The following is a 20,628-nucleotide window of genomic DNA, read 5'->3' as shown; positions in this document are numbered from 1 at the left end:
CTATAACTTTGTCTCTGTCTTTGCATTTAAAATTCCTAAAAGTGCTTTCCCATTTAGAGTCTTGAAAGAGGAGTATAAATATTTATTTATGCTTCCATTTGTGGTGAGTAGAGAGAATTTAATTAGGAAAAAAGCAGCAACTTTTTAATATTTTTGAGTGTAGTTGGTACACAATGTTACATTAGTTTCAGGTGTACAACATAGGGATGAAATTTCTCCCTACATTATGTTCTGCTCACCATGAGTGTAACTTCCATCTACCACCATGCAACACTATTACATTGTCATCAACTCTATTCCCCTGAGGCTATGCCTTTTATCTCCACAAATTTTATTCAATCCATAATTAGCCTCTATCTCCCACTCCCCTTCCCTCATCTTGCCCATCCTCCGTCTCCCTTTCCTTTGGCAACCAACAGTTTGTTCTCTGTGTTTATGGGTCTATTTCTGCTTTTTGTTTATTCATTTGTTTTTAGATCTTACGAGTAAGTTAAGAGTAAAATCCTATGGTATTTGTCTTTCTTTGTCTGACTCATTTCGCTTACCGTTAATACTCTCTAGGTCCATCTGTGTTATCACAAATGGCAAGATCTCATTGTGTTTTGTGGCTGGGTAACACTGCATTGTGTGTATATCTCCTTTATCCATTCATCTTGAGTTGCTTCTGTATCTTCATTATTGTAAATAATGCTGCAGGAAACATAGGGGTGTGTAGATATTTTTGATTTCGTGTTTTTGTTTTCTGTACATAAATACCAGTAGTGGAATTATGTGGATCATATGGTATTTGTATTTGTAATTTTTTGAGGCATCTCCATACTGTATGCATGCACCAGTTTGCATTCTCATCAATGATGCATGAAGGTCCTTTTTCTCTACATCTTTGTCAACACTTGGTACTGTCATTTTGATTCTAGTCAATGAGGTGATAACTCATTGTGGTTTTACTTTACATTTCCTTCATGCTGATACTGAGATACTGAGCATCTTTTCATGTCTCTTGTCCATCTGTGGGTCTTCCTTGGGAAAATGTCCGTTCATGTCCTCTGCACATTTTTAATTGGCTTATTTCTTGATGTTATAGAAGTTCTTCATATTTTTGGACACTAACCAAATTATATATTTGTTATATGTCATATGCAAATGTTTTCTCTCATTCAATAGGTTGCCTTTTTTGTTTTGTTGATGGTTTCCTTTGCTTCTTGTTTTGGTGTAGCCTCTATAGTTTGTTTTTGATTTGTTTCCCTTGCCTGAAGAGATATATTTAAAAAATGTTGCTAAAGTAAAGAAATTACTATCTATATTTTCTTCTAGGAGTTTTGTGGTTTCAGGTCTTACATTTAGGTCCTTAATCCATTTTGAGTTTATTTTTTTGTGTGTATGGTATAAGAAAGTGGTCCAGTTTCAGTCTTTTGCATGTAGCTGTCCAGTTTTCCCAGCACCATTTATTGAAGAGACTTGTCCTTTCCCCATTGTATATTCTTGTCTCTAAAGCAGCATCTTAAAGACTGTATTGTCCTACTCCACGTCTATTTGGGGGCTGGGTTTTAAAGCTTTACATGTGCCTTCGGCTCCGTAATGCTACCAAGTGATCTTTGAGTTCATGACACCCTCTTGGAGCCTACGAGATGGATTCTCCCCTGAACCTCCACCTTGTGGATGTAAGCATCACAGTCTAATTCATTCTTTGAGAATCACTCAGCTGAGTTCTGAGCAGAAATGTGTTTGGACCTTTTTAACGGCTACTCCCAAGTCATGTTGATTTTAGGTTTGAAGGTCAAGGCTGAATGACCATCGCCAGGGTTTAAATTTCCATGAACCCAAGCAGGCGTTAAAAGGGAAAGGATGAAGGAGACATCCCTGACCCTGGTTTCCTTTCTTCAGTTGGTCAAGGGAGAATGGAAAAGAAGGGCAGGAAGGGAATACTCTGAATCACTTGGAAGTTGAATCCAGAGCTAAAGCGCCCCCACCCCCTTCCCCCAAGTATGACCATCTCCTACCTTGTTACTCCTGATTGACAATGGTCTAGAATATTTGGTGTTCTGGGTTGTCTTGGCCCCCTCAGATGCAGGAAGAGAGAAGATGCATTTATTAAGGCAAAGGATGACTGACTTTCACTTCTAAGAAAGCCGAAATGAATAAAACCTTTACTTGGGCCAAATGTTAATTCAATGTGATTTGCCTTAATGAAAAATGTCAGATGAAGTAAAAATTCTTATTTGTTGAAAACAAATATTTCATTTGCTGGGCTGTGGGGATTTTTGGATAAATTCAGTTTTTCTTTAATGTTAATTGTATATTGGGTATATGTTTTATTTTATTTCTAACCTTTAAAATGTTTATTTCTGAGAGGGAGAGACAGAGTACAAGTGGGGAAGGGGCAGAGAGAGAGGGAGACAGAATCTGAGCCAGGCTCCAGGCTCTGAGCTGTCATCACAGAGCCTGATGCGGGGCTTGAACTCAAACCACAAGATCACGACCTGAGCCAAAGTTGGTTGCTTAACCTGCTGAGCCACCCAAGCGCCCCTGTTTTGTTTTTTTTTAACATTTAGTTATTTTGAGAGAGTGAGAGAGAGAGAGAGTGCATGAGCTTGGGGATAGACAGAGAGGGGGAGAGAGAGAGATTCCCAGGCTCTGTGCTGTCAGTGCAGAGCCCGATGTGGGGCTCAGTCTCACAAACCGCGAGATCATGACCTCAGCTGAAATCCAGAGTCAGGTGCTTAAATTGGCTATATGTTTTAAATCTTAGGAACATCTGCCACTTAATCTTGAAGCTGAACTTCACTGTGTTAGAGTTAACAGTAAATCTGAAACATTAAAGTATTTTTCCTGATTCACTCAGGTCTCAAAGTAATACTTTGAAAAGTTAGAGGCCAAGAATGAGCCATTTTTATATTTTAAGGAGCCGAAAAATCTTGTCGCGTTGTGTATAAAGTATATTTGTTAATTTTAAAATGTAATATTTTATTTATCACTGAAAACCCATTTAATATGATTTCTATCAGTTGTATGATAAAGCCTTAATGGCAGAGATATTAAGGTGAACTATTAGTCTTTAGAATAATTGAAATGCAGCATTAGCGTGTATATTACATGCATCTATATAAAAATTTAAAACTCTTACATTGAAAAATAGAGCCCTGCTTAGGTGTATTTCCTGCTTTTCTGTTACTCTCTGTGGTTAGCAATTTCCACCCAAGCAACCATGTGGTGCCTTTCGAGCTCTGGCAGTTGCTTTCTTCCTGCCTAGTGTGCATTGTGAAAAGGGAGGTACATTGACTGCACCAAAGCAGCAAAAGTAGCATTTTTAATTTGATTGCAATCCAAGGGCTTATTTCTAAGTCAGAGGCCAGTTTCTCTCTCTCCGTCCTGCATCAGGAATGCCCTCATCCTGCTCTGGCAGTAAGCCTCGGGAAGAACTTGGGCATCCCAGCAACGGCTTCTCATCGCCCTGGAAACCTACCATCTGGGGACATGCATTTTCCTGGCCTGTCTTCAACTAAATTCTCTTCCCGCTCATCACCAGCTGCTTCCCTAGATTGGCTTTCTTAACCTTTCTATTGAAACATCATCAGAATCCCTGATCCTGGCACCAACTTCCTTAACTATCAGAAAAGTACAAAATGAAAAAAATGTCCTGCCCTTGGTTTGGGTTCTTCCAGAAATAGACCTCTAGAAGAGGATTCTAGCACAAGTAGTTTTTTGGATACATGTTCTGTGCGAAGGTAATGTTGGGAAGAAAGGCAGCCAATAAGGAATGTGTGTTAAGCCAACTGCCAGCATGGAACTGGAGCTCAATCCCATGGGTCATCTGTGGAGAACAGTGTGGAAAACATGCCCCAGGATGATCCCTCTTAAGGCCTGAGGAGGCTGGGCTGTTGTTTACAACAGCTTTATTGAGGTATAATTTTCCCACCAGGATAGTGACCCATTCTGTGTATGATGATTTTTGGTCAGTTAGAGTATGCTGTAACTTGCACTGCAATTTACTACAAAAATAATTTGGTTTCCCACAGTATGCCCTGCCCATCTGTCTTTTGCTTTAACAGTGTCTGGATGGAACAGACGTAGGGACGCCCCTTCTACCAGCCTCCCGACCACCCTCCAACCTTTTTTGCAGTCACAACCTTCAGAGTCATTTTCTTGGCCATCCTCTGCCTCTGGGACCCACCAACATCCTATTTTAAGCTTAGTTCGTTTTTACCCATCAACCGTGAGCTTCCCGGATTCCTCAGAATTATTTCACTGAGGTCGAGGGGGCTGTCAACCTCCCTGTCAACAGGCACCTGCAGGCCTCCTACACCTACCTCTCTCTGGGCTTCTATTTCGACCGCGACAATGGGGCTCTGGAGGGCGTAGGCCACTTCCGCGTGTTGGCCAAGAAGTGCGAGAGTGCTGATTGTTCTCAGAAGATGCAAAATCAGCGAGGCAGCCGCACCCTCTTCCAGGACCAGGGTAGGCAGAAGCTGTTCCAGCATGAGTGTAATAAAACCCTGGACACCACGGAAGCCGCCCCAGCTCTGGAGAACGTGAACCAGGCCCTTTGGGCTCTGCATGCCCTGGGTTCTGCCCATGCAGACCCTCATCTCTGTGCCTTCTGGAGGACCAAGATGAGAAGGGGATCAAGAAGATGGGTGACCACCTGACTCACCCCTGCAGGTGGGATGGCCGCTAGGCTGCGGGATATCTCTTTGAAAGGCTCACCCTCAAGCAGGACTAGGAGCCTCTCTCCTGCAGCCACTAGGCAGCTTTTTTAACTCCTTGGGAGGAGCCCTCTCCCAAGCTGTGGACCAAATGGAAACAAAGCTTTTTGCAGCATGTGCACATGTGCGCACACATGATTTCTAGTGTTAATCATTGTTTTACTTGGCCTTCTGTAATAAATTTTTTATTTTGGCCATCTTTTTTCTTTTTTAATTTTCAAAAAACAACATTTTTTACTCTGCTTTCCATTGCAGCCTATTCTTTGTGGAATCAGTGACTTAGAAGAGTTAGCCCTGTTTTATTTTGATAATTCTTAGTGAAGTATCTCAGGCCTTAACTGGTTTTCACTTTTATTTTCGTGGAGGAGAATACCAAGTGATCCTTGGCCATTTCTATGAATGAATGCACTGAGCTGACTTGTGTCACTTCTTGGGAACGGTTTCTTTTCAGGGCTGTTCATCCCAAAGGCCACTTCCTTGCATTGGGAGGCTGAGTGAGGGTGTGTATGAGTAGTGTCCGGGAGAGGCCAATATCCTTTCAGGGACTGAGCAGGTAGGAGACAGGTAGGCTGGAACCCAGATGCTGGAGCTGCCTTTCCTCCTTTTTGCTTTGTCTCTATTTCAGGGTGTACTACTCAGCTTCTCCTGCCAACCAGAACATTGTATGTCCCTGTTAAGGAAACATTTCTTAGCATATAAGCATCTGAACTCATGCTCACCCGTGTGTGTGTGTGCGTGTGTCTGTGTGCGTGTGTGTGTGTGTGTGTTTGGACAGGCTGGGGCAGCTGTGGTGCAGCCAGTCCCTCAGCAAATCATCCCCACTGCCTCCTGCAAGCTGGGAGCCTTTGTGGGACTCCTCTGGGAAGGCTAGCCCCACAGCCCTGCAGCTTTCTTTCTAATATATTCCGGCTCTGCTTCCATTCTTTCAGCTGGTCCAGTAATATAATTGCGTATATTTCCCATCTTACAGAAATCTTTCTGTTGATGGTACCATCTTTGTTGCCAGTGCTGCCTTGGGGTTCTTCATTTTTGTATCCCTTTATTGTCATTTCAAGGTGATGTTAATGGGGAGGAGAACAACACCTCTGACTGCCTGCTTTCCTGAATTGGGGTTCCCAGATCTGTTTCTCGTAGCCAGGGGGGTGGCTTTGGGAAGAGGGCCCTGGCTTGGTCCACAGACAGCCAAGCCTGCCCAGGAAGCACCCCCTCCGCTGCCAAAAATTTCTGGGTGGGTTGGAAGTGATGGAGCCGTCCCAGCCTCACTCTGGCCCCACCCCAAGTCTCCTTGGACAGTAGAGAAATGCTCAGCCTTCACCTCCTTTGAATCAATAGCCTTCTGGGCTTTTCCTACTGTAGTTGAAGGGTTCAAGGCACTGAGATCAGAATTCCTTTTTCCACTTCTCCCACCTCATTGCAAAATGTGGTACGATGATGAAGTGTTAACTAATCATTGGATAATTTGTTTCCAGTCTGTGGGGTGGAGAGAAGAGAATGAAAACAGAGATTTGCTGGTTCAGCACAAAGACAGCCAAGGGGCAGGCGGGCAGGGGCCTAGCAGAAAACCTAACTGGGCAGAGGGAGACCCAGGAGCCACATGACAGGTGCCAAGGTCCAGCACAGTGACAAGGTGGAAGTCCTGTCTGTTTTGCTCATTCGAAACTTGAGGACCAATATGCCAGCTCCCTGGGCTGCAATCAGCCAGGGGCCAGGGCTACAAATTCTCAGCAGAGGCGTCTGATCTGCTGTTTACCTCCAGGTTGGTGAGATGGGAGAAACCCAGAGAAGCACAAAGAGAAAGAAGATAAGCAAATGTAGGCAAACCCCAGCCACTTAGATAGCAGTTATGTCCACTGATTTTTCCTCTGTGGGATATAAGAAAGGATTGGTGGACACTGAGGTTTGAAGTTGTCAAGCTTAAGGTTGGTGGGAAATGCCTTTATTTATCTGATTGTGAAAGACTCCAAAAGTGAGTCACCATGGAAGGAATGAAGGAGGAGGGGCTGTGATGCACTCTCAAGAAAGCCAAGAACTTTCCCATTCACTGGGTCCTGCTGGGTTGAAGAACAGGACAGAAGACACAGAACAATGTCCTGGCTCGTGAGGCTGGGGACAGCATCTCATGGTTGGAGGCAGCCTGCCTTGCTGTTCTACTTCCAGAAACTACAGATAATGCTCCTTGAAATGGGGGCCACACAGTCCTTGCAACTGAGGATGGGCTTAACAAAAAGGGGCTATCCTATGATATCCTGTGATATGGTATTCTACAATACCATATCGGTGCACACAAAAATATTCTCTGCCTTACCCAAAGTCTGGGTGTTTTTCATTGCTGGTACACCAATCCAGTAAGTTACTCTTCTGAGATGGATTGATTTGTTTGGAGAAGTCTTGCACTTAGAAAACTTTAAATTCAGGGGCGCCTGGGTAGCCACTCAGTCGGTTAAGCGTCCAACTCTTGATTTCATGGTTCGTAGGTTAAAGTCCCACTTCTCTGTCTCCCACTCTCTCTGCTTCTCCCTTGCTCATGCTCTCCCCCTCCCTCTCTCTCAAAAATAAATAGACAAACATGGGGCACCTGGGTGGCTCAGTCGGTATAGAGTCCAACTTTGGCTCAGGTCATGACCTCATAGTGAGTTCAAGCTCCGATTCAGACTCTGCTACTCTTTGTAGAGCCTGCTTTGGATCCTCTGTCTTCCTCTCTTTCTGCCCTCCCGCCCCCCCATTTGTGTTCTCTCCTCTCTCTCCTTCTCTCTCTCTCAAAAATAAATAACATTCAAAAAGTATTTTTTAGATGTCCAGATAACTAAATAAGTTAATGCATGTGACGTGCTTAGAACCTGACATGTAGTAAGTGCTCAGTGAATGGTGGCTGTTGCTTTTTCCTTCATCATTATTGCTCCCTCTGTTTCTGTTCTTTCTCTGGTTTTCTTCCTCTGGTTTGGCTACTTCTTTACCTTCATTATCCTGTGCGTCCTGTGCTGATCCACCTCATGCTGGTCACTTCCTCGCAGTGTGGTTGGCACTCTCATTCAGAATAACTGAAGCTTCCAGAAGGATGCAAAGTGTTGAACGCTCCTCAGCACGTGGGGTCAGAGCAGAGCAACAGGCTCCCGTTACTCCAGGGCAGGAGCAGAGCCTCTGTGGAACGGGAGGGAGGGTTCACCTGTCTTTGCAGAATGTGTTTACTTCAAGGTGCCCATGGCTGCCGGGTCTGGACCAGAACCTGAGGACCCACAGTCACTTTCCTCGTGGTCCTGGAATGGGCCAGAGGTGGACCTCCTCCCATAGAAGCTGGTGGAGGTTTCTCCAATAAGGGGTGGTTTGCAGCACTGGGGTGACTTTTCGGGGTCACACCGGAGGAGGAAATTCTGGTCATGGATGGAGGAAGCCGCAAAGTCTGATGTGGGAGAGCCCTGCCTTTTCTTCCCACGCCGGGCAAGAAGGCCCAAGTTAAAGTGACCTCGTTCCTTCTAGATGAGAGCAGCGGCTCCTCAGCCAGTGTCAGGAGATGCCAGTGTGATCAAGGGTAGCCTGCTACGAATGGCTTTCCAGGAGGTTCCTTGTCCTACTCCGGCACATAGTACTTTATTTACAGAACGGCTGTTCTTGGCAGCTTTCTTGGCCTTCCAGACTCCTCCTCTATTTTAGAGCATTTGGGCTCTATTTTTACTCAGCAAGGAGAAGTTTCCCATGTTTGAAAACAGCTGCCATGTAGAGAACTGTCACAGCTACTATTTCTGCCTGCCCAGAATGCCTCTCTCCATCCTTCTCCTGGAGACGGACAGAGCCCCAGGGCTGGAGGGCTGGGCACGTGGCCGAGCAGGGCCTGTGGGAATCCTCTGGGGCTGGGAGAGGAGAGCTGCTCTTTCTTGGGGTTGCTACTTGGGGTTACCCCGCCAGCTCCCTGACTATCTGCAGAAAGTTTCCCATTGGCAAAAGGATAAGGACAACACCCATGGAAACAGAAAGGCGGGAGTGAGGAGAGCAAAGGTGACCCAGGACAGTGTGGAGCCCTGGATCCACTGCCACCCCATCCTCACTGGCCCTTTGATCCAGTACATTCCTTTTTCTGCTCAGGCTTGCTGGAGTTGGGTGTCTTGGGCCTGGCTGATACCATGAAAGCCTCACTGCTTCCCTGAATTTTAGGTTGAGGACAGCTGCGAGTGCCTCCAGATTTCTACCCTGAGATGCTGATTGGTAGCTGGGGATGGGAGTTATACGGTTGTCATAGGAATAAGAATTTGGGTGGAGAAACTTAGGAAGTGGGGTAGGCCTTCATTTCTCCCAGGTGTATTCAGTACAGGTCTGGAGGTCCCCAGGTAGGACAGATTACAGCTTCTCTTTCAAGGTTGGATCAATAGTCTCTGTTCATGTGTTTGTCTTGAAGAGCAGACAACAAATGGTAGAGCTGTGTGTGTGTGTGTGTGTGTGTGTGTGCGCGCGCTTGTTTGCATGTGCAAAATCTAGTTCCTCGGGACAAGACACTGGTGGGGTGGGAAAAGATTGGGCAGGGGGTGGCACTTGGCTGCCCCTACAACCTGAGCATAAGGTGTGTGGGTCCACTTTGTGGGGTTGTATGGTCAAGGAAGGCAGAACCTAAGTCCAGACCCTGGTTCTTCCACAGTGGGGAGTGAATAACCTGGCCCAGCTGTGAGGGGGAAGGTGGGTGGATGCTCACTAGAAATTTCTGTGCTGCAAGCTGCCCAGGACCCTCCTGGGCCTGGGCACACTGAACCCCAGGAACACAGCTGCATGCAACAGCCAAAGGACATGCTCATACTCTCTCTGTCTCTGAAAAATAAATAAACATTAAAAATTTATATGTAAATGCGCTTGGTATTGGTGGATGTAGGAAGGTGTGACCTCCATGCCTGTTGGGGGTCCAGATGTGCGTCAAGCTCTCAGCTGCAGAGAGGGAAGTCCTGTGAGCCTGCACACTGTGATGCACCCATCCTAGCCCTGGTTTCTTCTTTACCAATCAGGAAAGTGAGGCTTAAGAAGTATGAGAGCCTGAGTTCACACAACTAGCAAGTGGGGAACCAATATTTATACTTGGCCCTCTGACTCCAAAGCCCTAGAGCTTTATCCGGCTGTGGGACTGTCTCCGTAGGACTTGCAGAAAAGAATCTGGGAGACTATTGTGATCCAATAAAGTGCCACTGGTGCTGTGGCATTCTGCTAGTCCTTAGCCACAGACTTGTACTTGCTCTGTGGCCTTTGACCCTGCTGGCTAGGGATTTTTGCCTCCATCAGCCGCTTCACTCAGGCTTTGTCATCACCGAGTCATCACTACTCCTCACTACGCAAATCCTGATGTTCTACTCACAGACCTACCTTGTTTGTCAAAGGTTTGTGGCCACTGAGAAGTGTTATTAGGTGAGACCTATAGACCATGTGACCTTTTAATTGCAAATGGGCAGTGAAAGGTAAAACAGAATAGTGATTGCCTAGGGCTTGGAGGTGCTGGTGGACATGACTACTAAGGAATGTGGGATTTCTTTGGTGGATGATGAAAATGATCTAAAATTCATTGGGATAATGGTTGCACAACTCTGTGGATACACTAAAAACCATTCTATGCCTTAAATAGCTGAATTGTGTGCTGTGTGAGTTTTAACTCAAGAAAGTTGTTTAAAAAAACAAAATTTCACTGGGGCATCTGGGTGGCTTAGTTAAGTGTCTGAGTCTTGATTTTGGCTCAGGTCATGGTCTCACAGTTTATGAGATTGAGCCCTGCGTCAGGATCGTGGCTGACAGCGTGGAACCTGCTTGGGATTCGTGTGCTCTCTCTCTCTCTCTCTCTCTCTCTCTGCTCCTCCCCACCCCTCAAAATAAATAAATATTAACGAAAAGAAAAGAGGAAAAGTTACAGGGGCACTCAAAATGTCTCCAGAGAGGGGAGGGAGAAAAAGCAGGGAAGTGTTGGTTTCACATAGTTGCTAACTCTTCATTATATCCTTTCTGTCTGTCCTATCCCAACCTCTTAATAGACCACCTGCCTATGCAAAGATAACCTGAAGAAAGCTAAACACCCTGCCACAGGTGCTGGCCGCCTACCTAAAGGACTCCCTGAATCACTTCTTGTCCAACTCCCACTGCCTCTGTTCTTGACTTTGGTATCTGTGTCAGTCCTGCATTTAATGATTCATTTTGAAACTTGAATCTCAGAATGAGCCATTTAGACTGGAGTCTGGCATTCCATCTCCACCACTTCCTATGGCCACAGTGTGTAAGAGGCATTTCTACTTCCTCCTGCATCCTCTAGGCCATCCAGCCAGGTCGTGTCCTGCCTGGTGTCTCTGCCAGTGGGCAGACACGAAAAATTATTCTAGAGACTGGCTTGCTTCTTGGAGCCTCCAAGTGTCTAAACTTAGTGACTTGCTTGAAACCAATAGACTACAGCAAAGATAATAAGATGCCACTTCCATGATTCGATTCTAAATGATTGTGACTCCTGTCTTGTTAGTAAACTCTCTCTTCCTAATTTTAATCAAGCAGGTACCATGTTGGACAGGCCAATGTGGCAAGAAACTGAGGGTGGCCTCTGGCCATCTGCCAACTAGGAAATGAGGCCTTTAGTCTAACAGTCTTCAAGGAAGTGAATCCTACTAACAACCACATGAATGAGCTTAGAAGCCATTCTTTCCCTAGTTGAGTCTTCATATGAGACTGTAGACCCTAGGCCAACACCTTAACTGCAGCCTTGTGAGAGACCATGAAGCAGAGGACTCAGCTGAGCTGTGCCTGGATTCCTGACTCTCAAAAACTGAGATAATAAATGTATATGGTTTGAAGGCACTAAGTTTTGATATAGTTTGTTACACAACAGGAAATAACTAATATAGTGTGTATGTGATATTTGTTTTATGCTCTCCACCAAGAGATGAGTGTAAAATGAAACTGAAGAAACTTACATTTCTGGGCCCCTCACCTGCATAAGCCCCTTGCATGGCTCTGGGAGAGTCCCTAGCAGTGTCTTCATGTAGTCATATGTTTTTGTAAAATTTACAGAAAACATTTTAACTACAATCAGTTAGGTCTGGGTCTTCTTACTGCTTCAGCTCTCCCTCCATCATACATACTTTTTTTTTTTTTTTTTACAGTTTATTTTTGTGAGAGGAAGACAGAGTGTGAACAGGGAAGGGGCAGAAAGAGGGAGCGAGACACAAAATCTGAAGCAGGCTCCAGGCTCTGAGCTGTCAGCACAGAGCCCAACATGGGGATCAAACCCACAAACCATGAGATCATGACCTGAACCGAAGTTGTTGGCCACTTAACTGACTGAGCCACCCAGGCGCCCCCATCATACTTCCTCTTGAGTCTGCTGGTGTGGGAATGGTTGGGCTATTTTGAGAACTCTTGTCTCTGCCAGGCGTGCTTGTGCTCATACTTCTCTCCAGTTTGAAATGGCATCTCCCAAGCACATCTATGTAGATCCTTACTACGTTTTTGCTGCTTTGATATAAAACATTGACATACGCCACTATGAGAATATTGGCGGCAAACTGGATAATGAGTTTTGTCAACTCAAAGAATAAGATGACTCACTGAACAAGAAAACTTGGAAGTCCCTGAAATTACATGTGGCTCCTGTACAAAATGAACTTGATAGTTTTCCCCAAATTTGAGAAAAATCCAAGAATATACATGACACACAAATAATGAATTGTGAGGCTGAGCTGGAGAAGTTGACAGTGACATTTCTAAACTGTCAATGAAAAGCAAGTTTGTTTTTGTTTTTTGAAAGTTAATTTATTTGAGACAGACAGAGACAGTGTGAGCTGGGGAAGGGGAGAGAGTGAGAGAGAGAGAGAGAGGTGGGGAGGAGAGGGGAGAGAATCCCAAGCAGGCTCTGCACTGTCAGCACAGAGCCCAATGCAGGGCTCAAACTCATGAAACTGAGATTATGTGAAACCAAGAGTCCAACGCTTAACCGACTGAGCCACCCAGGCACCCTGCAAAGTAAGCTTTGATCAAACATGGTAGAGGAAAGACTAAACTATCCTTCTTTTTCTTTTTTTTCTATAAAAAAGTATTTCACAAATTTATTGTTATACAAAGTAGCAACCAGAGAGTGTGTGGATCAACAAATGTGGGGAAAAAGTGTTAGATATGTCAGACAGTTTATGAAAATAGATAATTTTTCTGGGTTTTACAATTCTTGTGTTTCTAAAGTTTATTCTAAAGTTTTTATTTAAAAAATATATTAATGTTTATTTTTGAGAGAGAGACACACGTACACACAAAGCGCGAGCAGAGGAGGGGCAGAGAAAGAGAGGGAGACAGAATCTGAAGCAGGATCCATGCTCTGAGCTGTCAGCACAGAGCCCGACATGGGGTTCAAACCCACAAACCATGAGATCATGACCTGAGCTAAAGTTGGACACTTAACCCGTGGAGCCACCCAGGTGCCCCTATATAGTTTTTAATTTGTTGTGATTTTCTTCCTTATTTTAAGAAAAATAACTGTGTAAATTTGGAGTTTTATGTTCTTTGGTGTAAGAAGGCCACAAAAATTGCATAAGCTTTAGGGTTCACCAAGCCTGGATCTATTGCCCTTCTTATCAAGTAGGGAAAAAAATTCCTTGATATAGAGATCAGAAAATTCCTTCTCCTTACTCTTTTTTTTTTTTTTTGAATTTTTAAAGTGTATTTATTTATTTAGAAAGTTATATCAGAAACACTTTAGTTAATTGAGAGAAACACTAACAGTTGACCATATATCGACGACCCTGGCTGGGCAGGCAAGTAGATTTCATGGCATCTGAAGTGTTCTCTTTCAACACCTAGGTGATTGACAGCTCACCAGCATCTGTGCTGACAGCTCAGAGCCTGGAGCCTGCTTTGGATTCTGTGTCTCCCTCTCTCTCTCTGCTCCTCCCCCACTCACGTTCCATCTCTCTCACTCTCAAAAATAAATAAACGTTTAGAAAAAAAATTTTTAATTAACAAAGGAAGTTGTTAAGGGAGACAAGACTTTGGGATCTTGGGCCCTGTAAACCACACCCGCCTGAGCAAGATTCGTCCCAGTGCTACCCAGATCCACCTGCACGGGGTGGATCCTGAAAGTGCATTGCCTGTCCCCGGGGACTTGGGAGGGGGCTTTTGGTTAGTTTGAGATAAGTGGAAATTGGTGGATTGTTCCTCAAACTTTATTGCTAAGAGGTGTCAGGTATCTAGAAATTCTAGGAATCAAGAAATCTTTTGGATAGTGTGTTCATTCCACTGAAGAGATCCACCCTAATGTGGCCAAATTCTGATCTGTTGTTAACATATCAGGTGATATGAATTGATATTTACCTAGCACTGACTCATTTTTAGTGATATTGCTATAGTTATCCTCCACTCCTGGCCAAAGAAGACAGTCTTTGCCTGTTAAAATGTGACAGGATCTGGTGCCAACATGTTCCCTTTTGTTCTCTCTCAAAGCTGCCAGTGATGGGGGTGGCTCTTACCTCTGTGTCCACTACTTCTATGCCCACACTGCTTTCTCAAAGAAGTTTTATGTGTACATACTGGTGTAAGAGCATTGTGTGTGCTACATCGAACTACATTGCAATGAGGTCATGTTTTAACTTTCATACACAGGTTAGATGAGTTTAAGCTACGCCTCAGATGTCCCACGGGTGTTTTTAAATGTCCTGGCCATTTAGGGATGCCCAGGGTTGCTTTGGAGCCAGTCTATTCACATTCTCCCATTCAGCTTGAAGGAGTCTCTGTGGATGGTGCCCTCATGACAACAGTGAGAACTACATACGGACTATTTCTTGGGGTGCCCCTTCCACCCATCTCCACCACAATGAGCAACAGTTTTCATGTGCAGAGAATTTTTAAACCATGGTCAGGCAATATATACAAACACATCCCAAAACAAATAAGCAAACAAAATTAGGATTTCTCATAAAAGAACAAACTCTGAAGAGCTATGACTATGCAAAAGCATAGACATCCTCTTACATTATAATAAGCAATTTAGCTCAAACATTTCCTGCTTCAATTTTTTTTTTTTACAAATAGTTTATTGTCAAATTAGTTTCCACATAACACCCAGTGCTCATCCCCACAAGTGCCCTCCTCCATGCCCATCCCCCCTCCCCCCTACATCCATCAGTTCTCAGTTTTTGTCAGCATTCAAGAGTCTCTCATGGTTTGCCTCTCTCCCTTTCCCCCACCATTTCCCCCCTTCTTCTCCCTCTTGATCCTCTGTTAAGTTCCTCCTAATCCTCCTATACGTGCAAACATATGATATTTGTCCTTCTCTGCCTGACTTATTTCGCTCAGCATAACACCCTCAAGGTCCATCCATGTTGCTACACATGGCCAGATTTCATTGTTTCTCATTGCCATGGAGTATTCCATGGTATAGATAAACCACATCTTCTTGATCCATTCGTCCGTTGATGGACACTTAGGCCCTTTCCATGTTTTGGCTATTGTTGAGAGTGATGCTATGAACATTGGGGTACATGTGCTCCTGTGCCTCAGCATTTCTATATCCCTTGGGTAAATTCCTAGCAGTGCTATTGCTGGGTCATAGGGGAGTTCTATTGTTAATTTTTTGAGGAACCGCCACACTGTTTTCCAGAGGGGCTGTACCAGTTTACATTCCCACCAACAGTGTAAAGAGAGTGCCCGTTTCTCCACATCCTTGCCAGCATCTCTTGTTCTCTGATTTGCTCATTTTAGCCACTCTGACTGGTGTGAGGTGGTATCTCAGTGTTGTTTTGATTTGTTTTTCCCTGATGAGTAGGGATGCTGAGCATCATTTCATATGTTTGTTGGCCATCTGGATGTCCTCTTTGGAGAAGTGTCTGTTCATATCTTCTGCCCATTTCTTTACTGGGTTGTTTGTTTTTTGGGTGTGTAGTTTGGTGAGTTCCTTATAGATTCTGGATATCAACCCTTTATCTGATATGTCGTTTGCAACTATCTTTTCCCATTCCGTTGGTTGCCTGTTAGTTTTGTGGGTTGTTTCCTTTGCCGTGCACCCTGCTTAAATTTTACATAACATTAATGAACTAGGAAGGTGGTTTTCCGAAAACTAAGGAAGATTCTGAGTCTTCACTTGTTGCAAAACAGAAAACTGTTCCCAGCTTTGAAATGATAGTTTAAAGTTTTTTTGTTTGTTTGTTTCTCTGTCTTCTACTTAGCTCTGGGTAGTCTCCTCTGGCAGTGTCTGAAAGAAGGCAGCTCCTCCCAAGCATGTAGTGTGGGTCTGGGAACTCAGCCTGAGCCATCAGCAGAAACCTTGTTACTCCTCAGCGTCTGCTCTTGGTATTCCTCCTGCTATCTCGTAAAGCTGCAAGGTCTCTATTATTCCAGAATCCATTAAAGGAAGTGCCTTGGTGAGATCTGCATGCTTGTGCTCACTCTAGTTTGTAGCACCCAGATAGAACGCACCCATCTGCTGGGTGTGGCCTATGCTAGGAACTGAGAGCTACAGAAATGAACAAGGCAGAACAGGGTCTCCCTCCACAAGTTATTTGCTCATTGCAGAGTGGGATATCTGCTGATCAGCACTTTAACCATGCAGTCCAACCTAGTCACTAAGCGTGAGACACCTGACATGTGCATTCTGATGAGATGCTCTATGACACAGAAAGCATCACCTGTGAAATAATTTAACCAGAAAGTTGTAACCTAAATCACTCAACCTCAGTATTTAATAGAAAACACAGGTGGTAGAAGAAAACATTAAACTGCATCTCTCTCTCTCTCTCTCTCTCTCTCTCTCTCACACACACACACACACACACACACACACAAACACACACACACACAATTAGACAGTGGAACATTCTGTAAGACATATGGCCTGCATTTTTCAAAAAGTCAATGTCATAAATAATAAAAATAATTGAGGGATTGCTTTACTTTAAATGAAGCTAAAGAGAAATAACCAAATGCAATGTATAAACCTTGATTAGATCCTAGTCAAATAAAACAAAACAAAATCTAGTTGTAAAAGACATCTTGGGGATAGTTGGGGAGAATTAGAATTAGAATTAGATAATGTTAGTGCTCACTTTGGCAGCACATATACTAAAATTGGAACGATACAGGGAAGATTATCACGGCTCTGTGCAAGGATGACATGCAAATTTGTGAAGTGTTCCATATTAAAAGAAAAGAATTGGATAGTGTCAGGAAATTATTTTTATTATTGATAATCTTATTATGGTTATGTAGGTGAATATCCTTATTTTTAGGAGACGCATGCTGAAATAATCCGTGGTGAAGTGTCTGGATGTATAACTTATTTTCAAATTGTTCAGAGAAAAAGGCAAAAGTGTTAACAACTAATGAATATATATGAAGTTCATTCTATCATCCATTTCAACTTTTTGATTCAATAGTTTGACAATTTTCTTAATAAAGTTGAAGAAAAGAAGAAATAGAACATTAGACCCACAAAGTTTTGTTTCGTTCCTTACACACTAAGTGTTTTGGTTTTTAATGTATTTGTTTGTTTGTTGTTTTTGTTGTTATTGTTGTTGTCATTACTGCTATCAAGAGTGGCTACTGGAGTGCCCACAGGGGCAGCACCAGGAGCCAGTGTTTCATGGAAAAGTGCAGTTGCATTCTCGGTTCCATCTGATTCAACCATTAAGTAGGTGGTGTAGAGAAAAGAAGAAAACCCTTTTTCCTTCTACTTTTCTAAGTTCTTGGCTGGAGCCTCTGTTACAAAAGACTGATGAACAAGAGAAAAGCAAAAACAAAAAAAGTTTATTAACCTGTGTATCTCATATGTATGGGAGAGACTCAGGAAAGAGTAACTCAAAGGGGTGGCTAGAACTTGAGCTTAAATACCGTCGTTAGCTAAAACAAAGGAAGTGTGGGGAGGCAAGTTATGGGGAAAATGACCAAGAAGAGTACAGGCAACAACGGTAAGGTTTATTAATACAGATTTAAGTCAGCGCCTTCTCCATTGGTAAGTCTCTTGTGATCTAAAGTCTTCCTTCTCTTTCTGGTACACCTTTACAAACGGAGATTTCCTTTATAAATGTAAATTTCCTTCATAAAATGGTAACTTCTACTCTGCTTTCAGAGTTTCTGCTGTGTCTGTTGTTTCTCAAAAAACATGAGTTGAAAGTAAATCTTAAACCAAAGAGACATATTTGGGGTGGCATATTCTGTATGTTTATTTATTTTGAAAGAAAGAGAGAACGTGAGCGAGTGTGGATGTGAGTAGGGGAGGGGCGGGGAGGGGGGAGGGAGAGAATCCCAAGCAGCCTCCACACTGTCATCACAGAACCCAGTGCAGGGCTCAATCCCACCAACTGTGAAATCCTGATCTGAGCTGAGATCAAGAGTCAATGCTCAACTGACAACCACCCACGCAACCCCATGTTCTGGTCTTTTACAGTGGTCTTTGCTCTGGACTTCTACCAGGTCCCCTTTACATGTCATTCACTGTGCTCAAGCTTTACAAGTATGATTTCATTAAAAACAAGCCAACAAACAAACAAATGATGCCTGTCTTCAGGAAGCTGATAATCTACTTAGGAGGTCTTTCATCAACAACCTGTAAACCAAGGAGGAAGAAAACCAGTATCATGACAGGAGAATCCAGAAAAAGACATTAATCCTCTTGGAGGATTTGGGAGGGATTTACAGAAAAGGAAGCTTTTGATTCCCCCTTGAAGGGTTTTGATAAGTGGGAGTGGGAGGAGGAGGCATTCTTGGATTGAGGGCCAGAGTGAGCAAAGGTCCAGATTGTTAAAAGTTCCAGTTAATGTGGAAAAACCCTGTTGTCAGTACCTGTTTTGGAATTGAAGAGTCTGGGATTTTTGTAATTATTAGTGAGGTTGAACCCTTTTTCCCCTGTTCATGTTCTGCTCCTCCATTTACATTTTATATATTTGATCTTAGTTCTAGAACTTGTCCTTAGAGCTTGGTCCTAGGCTTGATGTTTCTCTAAATCTGTGACTCACAGAAAGGTCTTCCCTTTTGTTGTCTCCAAAAGAAAATGTTTGCTTAGCAGAGGTGCAGAATTTGCTTTGATTTTAAACCCTCCCGATGAATATTCAGGTGTTTGACCATCCTATCCTTATTTGATTCAAGATAATTTGAAGGGAAAGGAGTTCTTGAGCCACAGAGCCCAAATCATGGTTTTTCACAATTTGCCCCAGATGGAGCAAGAAGTTCTGAAGCGCAACAACGTGTAAGTGATGTTATATAAAGCTGTTATTTTTTAATTCCAAAGTTATTTTTGTTACTAACTACAGATTGAATAAAAATACTGGTCAACTATTGACTGTGTGTCTTAATTAAAAAGTAGAGAGCACAGGTTTGGAAATTAAGCTAACTTGGGTTGGAATCTTGGCTTTCCATTTATTAACTGTGAGCCCAGGAGTAAGTGACTTAGCTTCTCTGAGATTCAATTTTATCTGTAAAATGCATGTAAGCAAAACATAGCCAAACCTTACTGGGCAGCTCAGATTTGGGCTCACCAAATAATGTTCCATTAAAAAAGAAGGAAAAAACCCATAAACCTAATTGAGAGAGGATTACAGAATAATCTGTTATGTTTCTTTGAAATCAGGACATGTTTTCAAATGATGGGGACTTGTAATTTTCTCCTCCCTCCCTCCCTTCCTTCCTTCTCTGTCTTACTTTTCTTTCTTTTATCTCTCTTCCTCTCTTTCCCTCTCTTTCTCCTCCCTCCCTCCCTCTCTCCCTCCCTCCCTCCCTCCCTCCCTTTTTTCCTTCCTTCCTTCCTTCCTGGCACTTAAAATAATGATGTACCTTGCCATTGGTTATATCTTATAAGGAGTGGTGTTTTAGATTAGATGAAATATGGCAGAGTCGTTAGTGAGGCTTTCCTGGAGCTATGAAAGAATAAGTTATATTTCATGTACTGGCACTTTGAAGTATCCTCTCCCAATAACCCACTCTTTCCCCCAATTCTCCTTTGTAGTGACCATGACATGTTCTTCTTTTTTCTCTCTAGCCTCTTCTTGGAGCCTGCCAGCCCTTTCCAGGGCCCTCCAATCCCTCCTCTCTACCCTCTCTTTCTCTTTACTGTCCGGTTCCAGACCTTAGTCAGCCCAGCTCCCTCCAGCTCCTCAGTGTCTCTGTCTCTTCATTTGAATTTAGCCTCCTCTCTCTTGGCTTCTTCATTTCCTGTGCCCAACAGCACCCACCAAGGAAAATAAAGAATCCTCCAAGGACTCTACCTTTCTAGAAGGTGAAGAGCAGGGAGGCAAGTATAAATACTTAACATTTAACTTTTGTGTGTGGTTTCATAGATTATAACAGTATCTACCTCTTGGGGCTTTGGTGAGGATTAAAAGAGATAGGAAATATAAACATTTGGCATGTTGCTGGCATGGACTAAGAATTCAATCAATGTTAGCTATCATTATTTAATATTATTCTAGAAATAAATGTACAATTAACATTGTAATAACACAGGAAAGGAAAAAAAGGCCAAAGGAGAAAGAATCACCCACTGCATATTAACACTGCATATTTTCCTAGTAGCAATATGCCATGGTGAAATTTGAGTTTTATGCTTTTCCAGTGACAGAGCATTCTTATGTATGAATCACAGTCCATAATGGGAGATATGAAGATGAAAAGAAAGTCATTATGCATTTGTAATGCATTTCAACATGCAGCATTCTGTGATATTTTTAGATCACCACAGAGAGGAACTTACTGTTGTCTTCTTCCTGTATCTAGCATGAGTTTCTTTTTCTCCAGTAGAAGACCATTTGACAGAAACTTTTTGAAATTCAAAGGAATGCTACTGCCTTCTATTCTAATGAAGAATTTGAAGAGGGTTGTATAAAAAACTTTAAAAACTAGGACAATAATTTAAAATATGCTTTCCTTTTTACAGTCATGGAAGATAAGAGGTAAACTTTGCAGAGTTTAAAATCCAACCTGTGGGGACACGTGGGTGGCTCAGTCGGTTGAG

The 20,628-nt window shown here is 43.2% G+C and overlaps 1 non-coding gene and 1 pseudogene across 1 annotated transcript; both read left to right on the top strand.

Annotated features, from left to right (window-relative positions):
- The first annotated feature begins 3,380 nt into the window (after positions 1-3,380).
- LOC120237166 lies at positions 3,381-4,720 on the top strand (annotated as a pseudogene).
- A 12,001-nt stretch (positions 4,721-16,721) lies between these two features.
- LOC120237176 lies at positions 16,722-16,827 on the top strand. The gene has a single exon (XR_005529880.1). It is a non-coding gene; the product is annotated as a U6 spliceosomal RNA (small nuclear RNA).
- Positions 16,828-20,628: the final 3,801 nt, after the last annotated feature.

Source organism: Hyaena hyaena, unplaced genomic scaffold (assembly GCF_003009895.1).
Source record: "Hyaena hyaena isolate Hyena2069 unplaced genomic scaffold, ASM300989v1 scaffold_173, whole genome shotgun sequence".
Taxonomy (NCBI): Eukaryota; Metazoa; Chordata; class Mammalia; order Carnivora; family Hyaenidae; genus Hyaena; species Hyaena hyaena.
Note: the sequence above shows the minus strand (reverse complement) of the source record. Positions and strands in the feature narration are given on the sequence as shown.